Consider the following 14821-nt stretch of genomic DNA (forward strand, 5'->3'; position numbering starts at 1 on the left):
TGACTGGTTTTGCAGAAGATTACAGTCATGTACTGCATAATGACATATACAATAGTGGTCCCATAAAATTATAATGGAGCAGAAAATCTGTTGCCTCATGGTGTTATAGCCGTCGTAATGTCATAGCCCAGTGCATTACTCATGTCTGTGGTGATGCTGGCATAAACAAGCCTACTGCATTGCCAGTTGTGTAAAAATACAGCACATTCGGTTATGTACAGTATGTAATACTTGATAATAAATGACACTGGTTTGTGTATTTACTTTTTATCATTATTTTAGAGTGTGGTCTTCCTACTTATTGAAAAAAAAAATGGTTAACTCTAATACAGTCGTGGGCTGGTCCTTCAGGAGTTATTCCAGAAGAAAGCATTGCTGTCATAGGTGACAGCTCCATTCATGCCATTTCTCCTGAAGACCATCCAGTGGGACAAGATGTGGCAATAGAAGACAGTGAAACTGATGATCCTGATCCTGTGGGGCTAGGCTAATGTGTGTATTTGTGTCTTTGTTTTTTACAAAGTTTAAAAAGTTAAAAATTAAAATTTAAAAGTAGAAAAAAGCTTATAGAATAAGGATATAAAGAAAATATTTTTGTACAGTTTACATGTTTGTGTTTTAAATTTAAGCTAATTGTTATTACAGAAGAGTCAAAGTTTAAGTTTGTAAAGTAAAAAAGCTATGGTGAGCTAAGGTTAATTATTGAAGAAAGAAATTTTTTAAATGGATTTAGTGTGGCCCACTTTAAGTGTGCAGTGTTTGTGAAATCTACAGCAGTGCACAGTCATGTCCAAGGCCTTTCCATTCACCCGCCACTCACTCAGTGACTCACACAGAGCAGTTCCACCCCTGCACACTCTATTCCTGATGAGTGCCCTCCTTATACAGGTGTACGATTTTTCAGCTTTTATACTGTTTGTTGTTGTTGTTGTTTTTTTACTGTGTGTCAGTCTATTTTAGATACACAAATACCATTGTGTGACAGTTTCCAACAGTAAGTATTCAGCACAGTAACATGCTGTAGACATTTGTAGCCTAGAAACAATAGGCTCTACCATCTAAGTTTGTGTCAGTACATTCTGTAATGTTTGTACAACTACAAAATCACCTGACATATTTCTCAGAAGATATCTCCATTGCTAAGTGCAACATTTCTGTATATCGATGTTTGGGAAGCTAACTCAAAACATTTCTAGAGAGAACTTTTAACATAAAAAATAATTTCACTTTTAGAAAAGACCAGAAAAAAAAAACCCAAACATGTAAAATATGAATAATTGCCAAGTTTCGAAAGATTGTTTCTTCTGAACTGGAGATTGGTGCCTTAAAGAACCTAAAAAGTTAAATGATTAGGAAAACATTAAGAGATTGAGTAGTTATATATTTTTTTGTTTTTAACTTTATATTTCTTAATAAGCTTCTGGGAAGTAAATATTAGCTGTGTTTTTAAAATCATGACGTGGTGTTTGACCAAATCAGCAGTTTTAAAAATGTTAACTCATATAACAGTGTTTACTACTGGGGCTTACCCTTGGGCTGATTCTATGGCATCTGCCTTAGTCCTGCCATCCCCATAGTTTCACACACCCCCTGCCTCATTTGCTTTCCTTGTCTGCAGGTGTTTAGTTGGTGACTTTTAGCACATTAGTTAGCTCTGCTGAGGGTCACAAATGCTACAGTAACGCCCAAATCTCAGAACCTGATGGCAGCCATGTTTTCACTCACATTGCATGGCAGTGTTTGGCTGCACCCCTGCTCCATGTGTCTCTTTCATTCCAGGATCCAGGCTAATGGGCAGCCCCTATCTGGAACATGCTGTTCTTACAGAAGGAATAGAAAAGCTGGTGGAAGCACAGTGGCATATATTAATATATCCACTGGCTGAGACGAATCCCTTGCCAAGGCCAGTGTCACCAAGGTAGGGAAGTATCCGTCTGTTGTAGGAAGTGACTAAGTAACTGCAAGTGATGTTGCAGTGTGCAGGGATGTATTGTTCCGCAGAATGGGATGTGAAAGTTGAGTGCAATAGTACCATAATCTGCCACACTCTGTGTTTCAAAGGGAGAGGGAGCTCAGGGGTCTGCGGTCCTGAGGCAGGCTCAAGTAGTTAAGACTTTTTTCTGACTCACTTGGTATTGCTGCTTTGGGCTTTTCACCCTTCCCTGAGAGGGTTGCCCCTTCACCCTGCTTCATCTTTCCTTAGCTCTATCCTAAATGGTAATGACATTAACATGTTCCCATCAACTCTCTGGCTGCAGAGTAGCCAGAATGGAGCTATTTATAACAAAGAGTATTCCTGAGCATGAGCTGGGGACAAAGTCCATTTCCTTAGGGTCTAGTAGTCCCTTGTTGCAAGATAAAGGGAAAGAGAGATAGGAAGGAGGCAAGCTTTGAAGCGGAAGAAGGGGGAGTATATGGGGTTCTTATATTTTGTATTCCATTAGGAACCAATCTCCCATATACTAATTAAACCAACTCCTCTGGATTTTTTGTGAGCTGAAGACTCATTGGCACTTCACACTCTCCATCAGCTCCCTGATTTGTGGTTAATATGGGAGCAGACCTTCAAGAAGTCCATCAAAATAGGTGGCTTATGTTGATATGGTTGTACTGATAGGAGATGGAAGCCAATGGGCAAACGGGGTTGACTGGGCAGTCCCTTGACAGAATTTATACCCAAGTCATCTCCTGGGCCTCTTAAGAAAAAAGAAAGGTCCAGCAAAGATGAGCATCATCATCCTGTATTTAGGGCGAGTGAGAGAGGCATAAAACCTGCATGTGGATAGTTTTTAAGTCCTGTGGTCAAGACAGGCAGAAGTAGTCATAGATTGGAGCTGGGAAAGACCTCAGAAATCATCTTTCCTCTGATTCCAGGCTTCTCTGTGACGATGAAAGGGTTAAAGGGGTTTATGCACAGTTTTCAATATTCCAAAAGCTAAGTGAAATCTATATATTGACCTAAGATAAGGTTGTCCAAGCCAAGGAAAATGTTTCTAATGCCCCAGAATTTAATCACCTGACAGGCCATGATCAGCTTACTCCAAAAAAAAAAAAAGCTTAATTGTGGGCTAATTTTGTCTGATTAATGGAGAAACTAAGCTGTAATTTAGTGAAGTGCAGAGTCATAGGTTCACTGAGGAGGGAGAAGGGAAGTAGAAGGGATCTTTGCAAGAAAAGGCTTGGGAACTCTGTTATTTTCTATGAGGGCACCAAGGTCATTGGGGCCATTAACTTACCCACGGTCATTGTGAAGCCAGGACTAGAATATTCCAGGCTCAAACCCACTGCTCTGTGTTAGGGTGCCCCTGTGTTAGTTTGGAGCACCTCAAGAGGAACTCCTTTCCTCAGTGGAATTGTAAAACTTCCAGGGGGGATTACTCTCGACTCAGGGCTTAGAGGAACTTTCAGGTGCCAGGCTGCAGTCTCCAAACGATTAGAGGAAAGTTGTGGCCACCAGATGTCTTGGGGGAGTCCCAGGAACAAACCACAGTGAAAAACACCAGTGGACAGCAGTGGCTTAAGCCCAAGGCAGTGCTGACTCTAGTGGGCAGGTGCTGGCCTAGCAGTAGTTTCCTTGTATGACAAGGTTCTGCCGCCAGGCCTCAGTAGAACACGGGGTCTTTGGTGACATCAAGAGCTTGCTGCATGTCCATTTTAAAATGAGGTGTGTCCTCAGTACATGTGACTATGGAAATAGGGGTTAGATGTTTCTGGAAGGCAATTTGGCAGTTTGCCTTTCCAGTACTCTTTGACTCAGAAATTCTGCTAGATATCATTCCTAAGAAATTGATCAGAAATGTTCATTGCAGTGTTACGTTTTTTTTTTTTTTTTTTTTTTTTTTTTTTGAGACAGAGTCTTGCTCTGTTGCCCAGGCTGGAGTGCAATGGTGCGACCTTGGCTCACTTCAACCTCCACCTCCCGGGTTCAAGTGATTCTTCTGCCGCAGCCTCCCGAGTAGCTGGGATTATAGGTGGTCACCAATATGCCCAGCTAATTTTTGTATTTTTAGTAGAGATGGGGGTTTCACCATGTTGGCCACGCTGGTCTTGAACTCCCGACCTCAGGTGATCCACCCGCCTCGGCCTCCCAATGTGCTGGGATTTCAGGTGTGAGCCACCATGCCCAGCCTGCAGTGTTACCTGGAAACCATCATTCTCAGCAAACTGACAGAAGAGCAGAAGATCAAACACCACATGTTCTCACTCATAGGCGGGTGTTGAACAATGAGAACACATGGACACAGGGAGGGGAGCACTACTCACTGGGGTCAGTTGGGGGGAAATAGGGGAGGGACAGTGAGGGGTGGGGAGCTGGGGAGAGATAGCAAGGGGAGAAATGCCAGATGTAGGTGATGGGGAGGAAGGCAGCAAATCACACTGCCACGTGTGTACCTATGCAACAATTTGGCATGTTCTCCACATGTACCCCAAAACCTAAAATGCAATAAAATAAATAAATGGGGGGGGGGAAGTTCAGCATTAAGAGAATATTAATTTCAGTGACTTCATAAGTTTGACTGCAATACAGTCATTAAAAATGTTTACAAAGATTTGTTAGGATCCAAAATCAATGTAAAATAAGTTGAGGGGTGTATGTGTGTATAATGTAATATGAACTGTGCATGCCCAGATACCTCCAAATATTTGATTCTTCCTTCTGTAAATACCCAAATAGAATTGTTTGCATCCCCATGTACTATACTGTGGGGAGTCCACCTTGCCGTGCTGTGAAGATTCCAGGGGTCTACCTGGCTTCTGATTCTCCTGAGTCAGTCCGTGCCACAGCCTGCCTTTCCACTGTCACGCCCTCTCCTGGCTGTGGCCCCTGATGCTCGTGGCTGTGAAATCTCTTCCCATACTCTCATGAATGATGCCACCCACCTTTTTCTTTTTTCCTCCAAAAGCTTCACTAACACGTTACTGTGAATTTTAGAATTTCACTTAGTTTGAGAGTAGTAAAGGATTATCACTACTAGGGAGGTGTGAAGGTCTTCAGATTCACTCTCTGATGTGAATCTAATTTACTTCACTGCTCCTAGGAACTTGGCAGCTGTTTCCTGTGGTAATGGTCTTGAAAAATAGTCCCTCATGGATATATCATGTGCCCTTGTGTAGCTCCCACCTATGCTGACTCTAGGCAAGCTCCTCGTAACCACCTGAATGTGACAGAAGAGATGGTGCTGCATGACTTCCAAGGCCAGATCAAATAAGCCTTGCAGTTTCCACCTTGTTCTTTTGGAACGAATGCATCTATACTGCCCTGAGAAAAGGGAGAGGAGCGGGGGAGAGGACAGAAGAGGGGAGAGGAGAGGAAATCCTGCCAAGCCAGGTGAGGCACCAGGCGTGTAAGTGAATAATTCATTTTGGAGCTGTCAGACAATGCCAGACAACTCTGCAAGAGACCCCAATTTAGGACCTCCCTGTAAACCTGCAGAGACATAAGAAATAAATTTTGCCTAATGCTACCAACTTCGGGGGCGGTTATGATAATTAAAACATTTGTTACCAGGGAAATTTCCCATGGTCTGTGGCCCCGGGGCCAAGCCTTCTCTCCCCACATCTGGCCCCTCCCCCATCGATGCCGGGACTTACCCCTGCTTGAGGTTATCAACGAGCAATTTCCCAAACTCCTTTTCACTTAGCCCTCTTTCTGTTTCACTTTCTCCTTTAAGACCACGTGGGAAGCAAGGTAGAGGTGAATGCTACTTACATTTCTCCTGGATAAAAAAAAAAGCCCATTCAAGGCATTTCCCAGATAAAAGGAAATCAACTTCTCTAAAGATAAATGTTGCCATTCTCTTAAAAGGTTGCAGCAGCTGCAGTGACAGTTCTAAATGCCACTCTTTCCCCTTCTTGCTACGTATGTACAAACTGTACAGAAACAGGCAGGATGAAAATATAACAAAACGTTAACAGAAAATGCCTCTCAAGGATTTCTTCCTACCTTAAAAGTACCTTTTATTATTTCATTCTCAACAAAATCATTTTTATAACACAGATATTTTAACAAATATATTAACAAATTTAGGTAAAGGCAGAAAGTGGCATCGAAGTGTCACGAGCAAAGGCTGCTGGGGTGCAGGCCAAATGCTGTGTTTGCTGCCGAGCCCCAGCCTCACGTGCCCACCCTCCCGCTTTCTTCTGTGCAGGCAGGGGCTGCCTCCCATCTCAGTCACTTCTGTTGTCTGAGATAGGGTCCCGCGCCTTCGCTCAGACTGGAATACAGTGGCACGATCATAGCTTACTACAGCCTTGAACTTTTGGGCCCAAGTGATCCTTGCACCTCGCACCCCCCAAGAAGCTGGGACTACAGGCATGTGCCACCATACCTGGCTAATTTTTCAAAACCTTTTTGTAGAGATGGGACTCACTATGTTGCTCAGGCTGCTACCGCTGTCTTTACTAGCCCTTCTTGCTCCTCATGCTTTGGCATGTGAACCAATCCCAGCCAGTGGGCCCCCAGGTGATATCTGCTGAGAGGCTTCTGTGGATGTACCTAATAAAAAAAAGACAAAGGAGAAAGTCTCCTTTTCTTTGGCCAGATGTTATGTCTGCAATGCTAGTATCTGAAGCAACCATGTGGATCCCATGAGAACAGCCTGAAGGCCAAGTCAGTGGCTGAGGTAGAGAGGCTGGCTCTTGATGACATCATTGAATCACTGAACCAACCCTGTGACCACAGACTTCTTCCCCCTGCATATATAAGTTAACCACTATGTGTTGTCTGTTACAGTGGAGGGCATCCAAATTGTAGGAACATAAGAAACAGTTTTCCTCTCCCTGAGAGTCTAGGCCAGTGATGAGTGGGGCTGATGTGAAGAGATAAGTCAAACCCAATTTCTTATGGGGCAGACAGAAAGCAGCTGGTCTGTGACATGGGAGCTCCATGTTCTGGGATGCATCTTGCTGGAGAATGGAGCCCAGCCTGAGTGAGCAGCCCACACTGATGGATTGGGGATAGAGGAAATAAAAAATGCCTTTTCTTCCTTGCTCCTCAGTAAGTGGTTGCCTTCCATTTCAGGCAGCAGAGTCTGAGTTCCCATCTGCTGGGAACACAGAAAGGGGCATAGCAATATAGTTACAAACCTGAAGAGTCTGTACATCTCTCACTAATCAAGCCAACACAGTGTGGAGCCAGGTCTTCCTATTTGGATGAAAAAGAGCGGACAGGGTCACATTTGCTTGCCTTTTACTGCTCACTCATTGAATAGCATCAGGAAAGGTTTACTTCATGAACCTGGCACAAAGTAGGTTCCGTGCCTGATGTTAACATTCACTCTGCCCTCTTCACAAATGAAAAGGTGGAAAATTTCTGACTTCTGGTAAATTCACATTGAAATGACTGTTTCTTGGGACACAGATCCTGCAGTTCTTCCATCTCTCCAGGCTGCTGTGATTATTTTTTAAAGTTTTTCACGGTGTAAGGAGAAGAACTGTTGAAAAGCTGTAAGTAGAGGTTATTTTGGTGTTCAGAAATCAAGTGATAGTCAACTCTATCTCATAGCTTAATGAATGGTAGGATTGGGAGAGAAATTTACTTTTGAATTGAATCCCTTTTTATATGTACCTTTAAAAACTTGCACATTGATTTTTTCTCCTCTAGTGAACCTTAGCATATAAACAAGGTAATTTTTTAAAAAAGCATTTTATATGTAGAGATGAGCTTTTATATTTCTCAGACTTAAATTTGAAAGCAGAGTAGGCAATTGTTTTGCCTGCTTAACAATCTCCTTTTCTTTCCTTTTTTTTTTAAGGAGATTTTATTCTTTTTAAGAGACTGAGTCCACTATATTGACCAGGCTGGTCTCAAACTCCTGAGCTCAAGTGGTCCTCCTACCTTGGCCTCCCAAAATGTAAGTATTACTGGCAAGAGCCACTATGTCTAGCCCCAACCTTTTCTAGAAAATTCTGAGAATTGTCTAATCTACAAACTCCATCTACATAGTTAGTGCAAGTCACCACTACAATATGGCCCAAGCTATGAGTCCAAACCCCTCTTCAGATCATAGAATCCTGGAGAGAGTTTTCCTCTTTCATTCTGTCTCCCTACCGTATTTCTTCTGCCATCTTGTGAAAACCTTTGCAGATGGATCTTCTGTTCTGAACACTTTTCTCCGAGGTGTGTCATGCTTTGTTGCTGGAGTCTACATCTATGTATAGCTAATCTAACCCTTGTTACCTGATAGTAATTACTATATCAACTTTGTCGACGTGTTACTATAAAGGTGGGTATAAGTTGTGTTAGGTTTACAATAAACATTTTTTGTTGCATACATTGTATACATGTTTATCAATTGCCTTCTTCTGAACCAGAGCCAGGCTTATTCCCCTTCCAAGTGAAAGCACCAGAGTCTCAATACCTCCTGCCTCTTGCTTCTATTATGCTTTGGTCTTATGCTCTACCCATGAATTGTTTCTTTGCTTTCCACATAGAACCCCAACTCAAGTTACTCCAACTCAAAAGCATAGATAAATTATAAAATTCAAGAACAGACATTAGGATGGAAAATGAGTTTAACTTAAAGAAAAGAATAGCAGCAGTCTCATGTTTAAAGTCTAACAATTTTATGGGTTTATTTTTGCTTTAAATCTTGTCACCATGAGTAAATTTTTAGCTGTTCATTTTTATACAATGAAACAGGATCAGAGAGAGCATGAACACATTAGTCTCTACAAGGCTAATTCTACCCCAACACCCATCAAAGCAACCCAAATGACACGCCATGCATCTTGAGTGACCGTGCACTGCCACATACTCTGAGCTCTACTACAGGTAATGCTACACCAAATTGACATTGTAACTGTTTCAAATGTCTCTTAGAGACAAATATAGAACAGTAGGTATAATAACCTCTGAAAACTTCCAGGAGTAATGAGGTTTTGCCAAGGCTTGTTGTATTTTTCATGGATAGTTGTCAGGAAATAACTTACCAGAAAGCCCAATTGATTTGACAGTCATTTTGACCTGTGATTTATTTATTAAATACAATTTGAAGATTCCTAAAAGAAAAATTGCTAATAAATCATAGATCCTGTATCTTTTTATAAACAATCCCTTGTGATTTTTGAAGTTGCAAGAAAATGCTGACAAAAATTTTTATGATGTTGAAATAGGTATAAATAAAAGCTTATACAAAGCCACTGTCTCAACATCAGCAGGATAAGAGATAAGAACTTCTGAGATATTATACTGTTCCCCCAAAAAACACTACTGTTTTTTTTCCTTCCCCTTTCTCTCTCGCCACCCTGTCCTTTCCTCCTTTCTATCCTTAATAACTGAGCTCCTCCTACGGTTTTAATGTTACTAAATCAGAAACTGGCTTTGTTTCATTTGAATTTCCTTTTATATGTTCTCATGATTGAAAACAAAAGAATAAAAACCCTACTTCTGATCACAATGAGATCTTTACCATCACTAAGCATTTACTCTCTAGTATATGAAATATATGAATTATTCTAATTCAATAGGATTCTAAGGCAATTTGGCAATAGCTAGTATTAATTTGGATTTAAAAAAGCCGTTGGTATAAACAGAAAGAGATGTGTAGGGGAAATAAGCAGGCAGGCAAATAATTTAGAAAGAAGAGACAGCTTCTGTGGTTAAAAATAAAAGTCTGGGATTTAGTTTTTCTTTGCCATACAGAAAACAGATGTTGCTATTTTTGTTCAAAATAAAAAACTTAAATTCCATGATTAGACTCTGGAATATGTAAAGTAACTATGGATACCAAATTTATGATTTAAAAAATCTGACATTTAGTTTTCTGTTCATATTTGAAATCAGGAAATAATCGTGCTCCTGAAATGCCAACTTTCTATATAACAAATTCACTGATTTATACACTCAGGAACACTGAAGATACTCTCAGTCCTGGCCTGTCTTTGGAGGCATAAGGTTGTTACACTATATAGTCTGTTGTGAACAAAAATAAAAATAGGACATTGAGAGATGTTTTTGCTCTTCCCATTTCTCCTTTTCTATAATTCTCTTCTTCCCCCCAGAAAGATCCTGAAGGGAGAGACAACCTGGCTTTCACCCTCCACTGGGACAGTACTACCCCCGTCTTGGTCCCCAGAGGCTTCATGACTCACTTCCCATGCCATCCTTGAGAAACTAGATGAGCTAGTAAAATGGAGTAATTATCTACTGAAGTTTGCTTCAGTGTGGGCAAGAAACTCCCAATCTCTTATCACCTACTATTATATGTAAGAAATAATTATTCTAATTCTGCCCTGTCCAAACAAATGTAAGCCCATTGAAACAAATCATGAAAGATAACAATTTTCATCCCATTTAGTCAATATGGAGTGTTATAATATCTCTGTTATAATATCCCCACTAGGCTGTAAGCCCCAAAAGGGCAGTGATTGCACCTGAGTGCTCACCAACGGATACATTCAATCAGACACAGCCATTGCCTGGCACATAGTTAGATGCTCTCACACACAAAGAAATTAAGAAAGGAAAGAATAAAATATACAAGCACACTTACTTATAGCAATAATAGTGACTTTCCCAATGTAATCTGTTCATAAGATTGATCAATCTGTTATAAATGCAATGATGCTTTTATTTTTTAAGAAAAATCTCACACATTTTCCTTACACAAATATATATGTGAGCAGAGTTCACAATGGGGTCTTTCAGAATGAACTGTTCACCATTTTCCAGGATTGCCAGAATAATCATTCATTTGAACCCACTAAAATTTCTATTTGTTTCTCTTGTCTCTCTCTCTCTTTTTTTTTTTTCTCCTTTTTCTAGGCTGCCCATGAGAATGCTGAGACATTATCAAATATATTTCAATTCTATGACCTGAATTGCAGTTGTGTAAGTGCTATAAATCAAAATCATTTGCTTTAATAATTGAAGAGTAAACTGAAAGACAATACCGTAGATGTTAATGTTTCAATGTGAACATGTATTTCAGATAAATTAAAAAGAACAAACACTGCTTTCTAGAATAGAAGCAAAAGTTATGGGTTTTCTCCATGGTCATATTTTATTCATTATTCTACTTTCTGCACACTGTATATGCTTGAGATAAAACAATAATCAAAACAATAAATACATAAAGACTGTTTAGTTGCAGTCTAGGAGCCTAAATAAGAGCAGTATTCTTGCTTAATGACCCATGGTTCTAGCTTTTCCCCACGCAGCAGGATTTATACCTTTTCATTATTACACGAAGAAGTCACCATTTGTCCTAAGATATATTAAGACAAACGGGAATTTAAAACTTATACAAAAAACATCATTTTCTTGGGTTAGAGATGTCTAATACATCATTTCTACAGGATTATTTTTAAAAATTATATGAGCAACCTGACCTATTGCATTATATGGATTTAAAAACTCTCTTAAGAAGCAAGAATAGCAAATCACTCTGTGGTTTGTTTTTGTGAAATTGTCTGTTGTAAATTGAGTACTCACTAGTATTTCATGTTGGAATTTGCAAAATTACTAGTATGTTAAAACTCACTCTCAGTTGTAGCTATGACTGTGTTTATCTGATTTCAGTTTTATTTGTGCACTTTAAAATGGAAGGGGAACCATTTAGTTGATCTTAGTATCTATCAAAATTTTATAAAGGGGTATTTCCTCTGCAAAAGTTCTAAGGATTAAGGATAAAGTCATGTCCATGATTTGGAATGTGAACGAAACCTAGGACAGTAAAAGTGTTTAGGACAGCAATAGATGAGACCTCATTTATCCATCTTCATCAGAAAAAAATGGAATAGGGACAGCAATTTTACTACACAAGTAACTGAGAATGTTCATTTTCTCACTTCAGTGTTATCTCCCTAACTCCACTAAGAGCATTAAGTACAGAAAGCATAATTCCTGATGTAATAAACAATAACACATCCTTTTCCTAATTTAAAATATTTTCTTTTATATTATTCTCCCTTGATTTGGGCTTCTGTATTTTCTTAAAAATGCTTTCCTTTACATTCTAATTTTGACTACACTGGGAACTGATTTTACAGTTTTTTATTAAAAAGTGTTCCAAATCATTTTTTTAAAAAATATGTGATTCTGCCTGTTTAATCAATCCTACAAAAGGAAGCTTTAAAATTAAAATACTGTCTTAATTAACAAATAAGCAAAGCATTAACTAATACTCTAAGAGGGAAGCCTGTTTTTTGAATGATGAAAAGTGGTAATAACTTCCTTCACCTGATTTTTGTACAGGTGTCAGAAATTTCTAGTAAACACAACCTATATGGTAAAAATCTGATAATCCACATTTCTTATAAGCTACTTTTTACATTTTTAATGTCTGGGTATCCTAAAGGGGTTTTCCCCTGATACCTTACTATTATATCCACCTTTCATGAATTACCTAATTAATACAGAAATATTTTGAGATAATGCATGGTATTGTATTTAACTTATGAACTGCCTCATGACAAAAGGTGATGAGAGAATGTGTAGCTGACACAGTCCCTCTCCTGAAGTGGCAGCAATGTACCCAGGCAGGTTTTGTTCTGGGTCAGTCAACCCTCTGTCCACCACAGTCTGCTACCCATGCTTTCACTGCAATCTACTTGTGCTCAATGTCCTTGGAGGTTTTTGAGGTTAATTTGGATTTGGAAAATGTTAGGTGTGATTCTGTGGTTAAATAATGGCAGGTTATAGGACTTCTAGAATAAATGAAACCACATCTCTAAATATAATCTATACCTTTGCTGCATGCTTACTTTCTGGTAGAGCTTTGAACAGTGAAACTGTCTGTGATGATTTGTTAAAATGAATAGTTACTATCTGCTCTCCTCAAAGTCCTTAACTTGGATTTATTAAAGCAACTGTACATATGATACTGTGGTTATTACTAAACATATAAAAATTATCAATAATCAACACTAGCTTCTACAGTTTGCTGCTTAACAGTGGTACAACTAACAAATAGGCGCAGCATTAACATTACGAAGGATCAGCAAACAAATTTACATATTAGAAAAAAATGTTTAGAAACACATCTAATGAAAGTCTCATGGTATCAACTGCCCCTTGCCCTCTGCAATCTGCCACGTAGCCTAAGAGATCTTACTTTTAATTTTTTTAATGTTTTAGATAATGTGCAGAGGGTGAGCTATTCCTAAATATTAGATGTAATTTTAAGTTATTGACTTTAGTATTAATTCACTTTGTACCATGTTTTTGACTAGATTTGTTTCATCCATTACTTTGGAGTAATCTCTCATAGCTTCCCAAACCTGTTTCTGCCAAGAGTAACTACTATGGAACTACAAGAAAGATAACTTGCCAAACTTAACTATGGACAGAAAATATGAAAGGTAGGATGATAGGGGACACGAGTTTTAGAAGGTATGAGCTCTAAGTGGTTTCAAATCATTTCACTGAATTTGGAGAGGACAATAGAGGAAAGAAAGTAAGCGTTAATAGTTTACATTTCGATTACTATACAACAGATCATTTGAAAAATTGAGTTAAAATTTCAAAAGTGACTTAAAATCATATTTGTTTTTCCTTTTGTTATTTTTTATATATTTTTAAATATCACATAGTGATGAAATAGAAAAATAGTCGTTTTGATTCAATCTGAAAAGCAAAGGTAACTGCAAAAAAGCAATGGAAAGATCTTGGAATCAATCTGAGACTTATCCAGTTATGACAGGGCTCTTGCTCGTTATTCACATAAAAGAAAGAGACGATGTTTAGAGCTTTAAGTAGGATTGTTCTGCTATCAATATGAGGCTGCTGTTGGTCACATTAAATCACACTATTTCTTAACATTGCTTTGATTAACAAGTCAGCTTTTTATATGAAAGCCTCATGCGTCTAAGTTGCAAATTGTGCTGCTTCTACTATGAGTCATGGTGAATGAAAACACAGCAATATTTCAACGTATCAGAATTTCCCAAAGGGTGTTCTTTAGAACACAGTTCCTTGCAGTGTTACTAGGTGTTACTCAAAAAAGTTTCTGTGGTCAAATTAATCTGGAAAACACTGGGCTGACAGTAGATATTTGTTGTGTTTTTCTCTGCCCCGCAAGACATTAAATTAGAGCCTTTGACGAGCTCATGTTCACTAACTTTCTAAGATGGTATGTGTTCTCCAAACTTATTTGATCCTGGAACCCTATATTTAGAAGAGTATCTTTGGAACTTGTATTCTTTGGAACACACTTTGGGAAACACTGGATTCTATTATTTCTACAGCTAACTAGCTCAAAAGTCTAGGTATCAATGATTTAGTCCAGAGGCGATTAAACAGGTGTGGTATCTAACAGTCATGTCATTTCTCCAGAGCTGGATGACGAATGCTGGTGTGACATGCTAAGGCAATTTTGAGGGACAATTAAGGGATGAACAGTCCAGTGGTGGGTCAAAAGGAGGAAAAAAGAATTTTTGAAATCATTGGAAAAGTTTTATACAAAGTATATATTCCTATACTTTCAAATATACAATGATATGGTGCCTTTTTAAAACACAGACCTTTCACTGACACAGTTGCAAGAGAGATCTGGCAACAACCTTAGAGAAAAAAAAATCAGGAAAATCAAGATACATCTGGCAAAGGAAAAAGTGGAATCAAGTTCCTAGAATCCAATAGTAGAATCAATTTCCTAGAATCATTTCCGATTAGATTGAAATGATGATGCCATCACTCTCATGCAATCGTGTTTACCATTTACCCAAAATGATGTAATAATTACACTTGTATGAAATAAGGCCTGTTCTAAATTATTCAGCTTGCATCCTTCACTATAACACTCTCTGTATAATACTCTTAATGACACATACAAGATTCAAGAAGGCAATACCTCAATCCACAGCAGGGAATAAAATGCAG

The 14821-nt window shown here is 38.8% G+C and overlaps 1 long non-coding RNA gene across 2 annotated transcripts; it reads left to right on the forward strand.

Moving 5' to 3' along the window:
• Positions 1-7859: 7859 nt before the first annotated feature.
• On the forward strand, positions 7860-11832 carry LOC116539121. 2 transcript variants are annotated; one of them, XR_004263921.1, is made up of 2 exons: positions 7860-8119; positions 8642-11832. It is a non-coding gene; the product is annotated as an uncharacterized LOC116539121 (long non-coding RNA). The 2 variants fall into 2 exon arrangements; XR_004263920.1 differs by having other exon boundaries at positions 8110-8225.
• The last annotated feature ends 2989 nt before the right edge of the window (positions 11833-14821 follow it).

The sequence above is a fragment of the Sapajus apella genome, unplaced genomic scaffold (genome assembly GCF_009761245.1).
Source record: "Sapajus apella isolate SASKATOON/1434 unplaced genomic scaffold, GSC_monkey_1.0 scaffold4, whole genome shotgun sequence".
Lineage (NCBI taxonomy): Eukaryota > Metazoa > Chordata > Mammalia > Primates > Cebidae > Sapajus > Sapajus apella.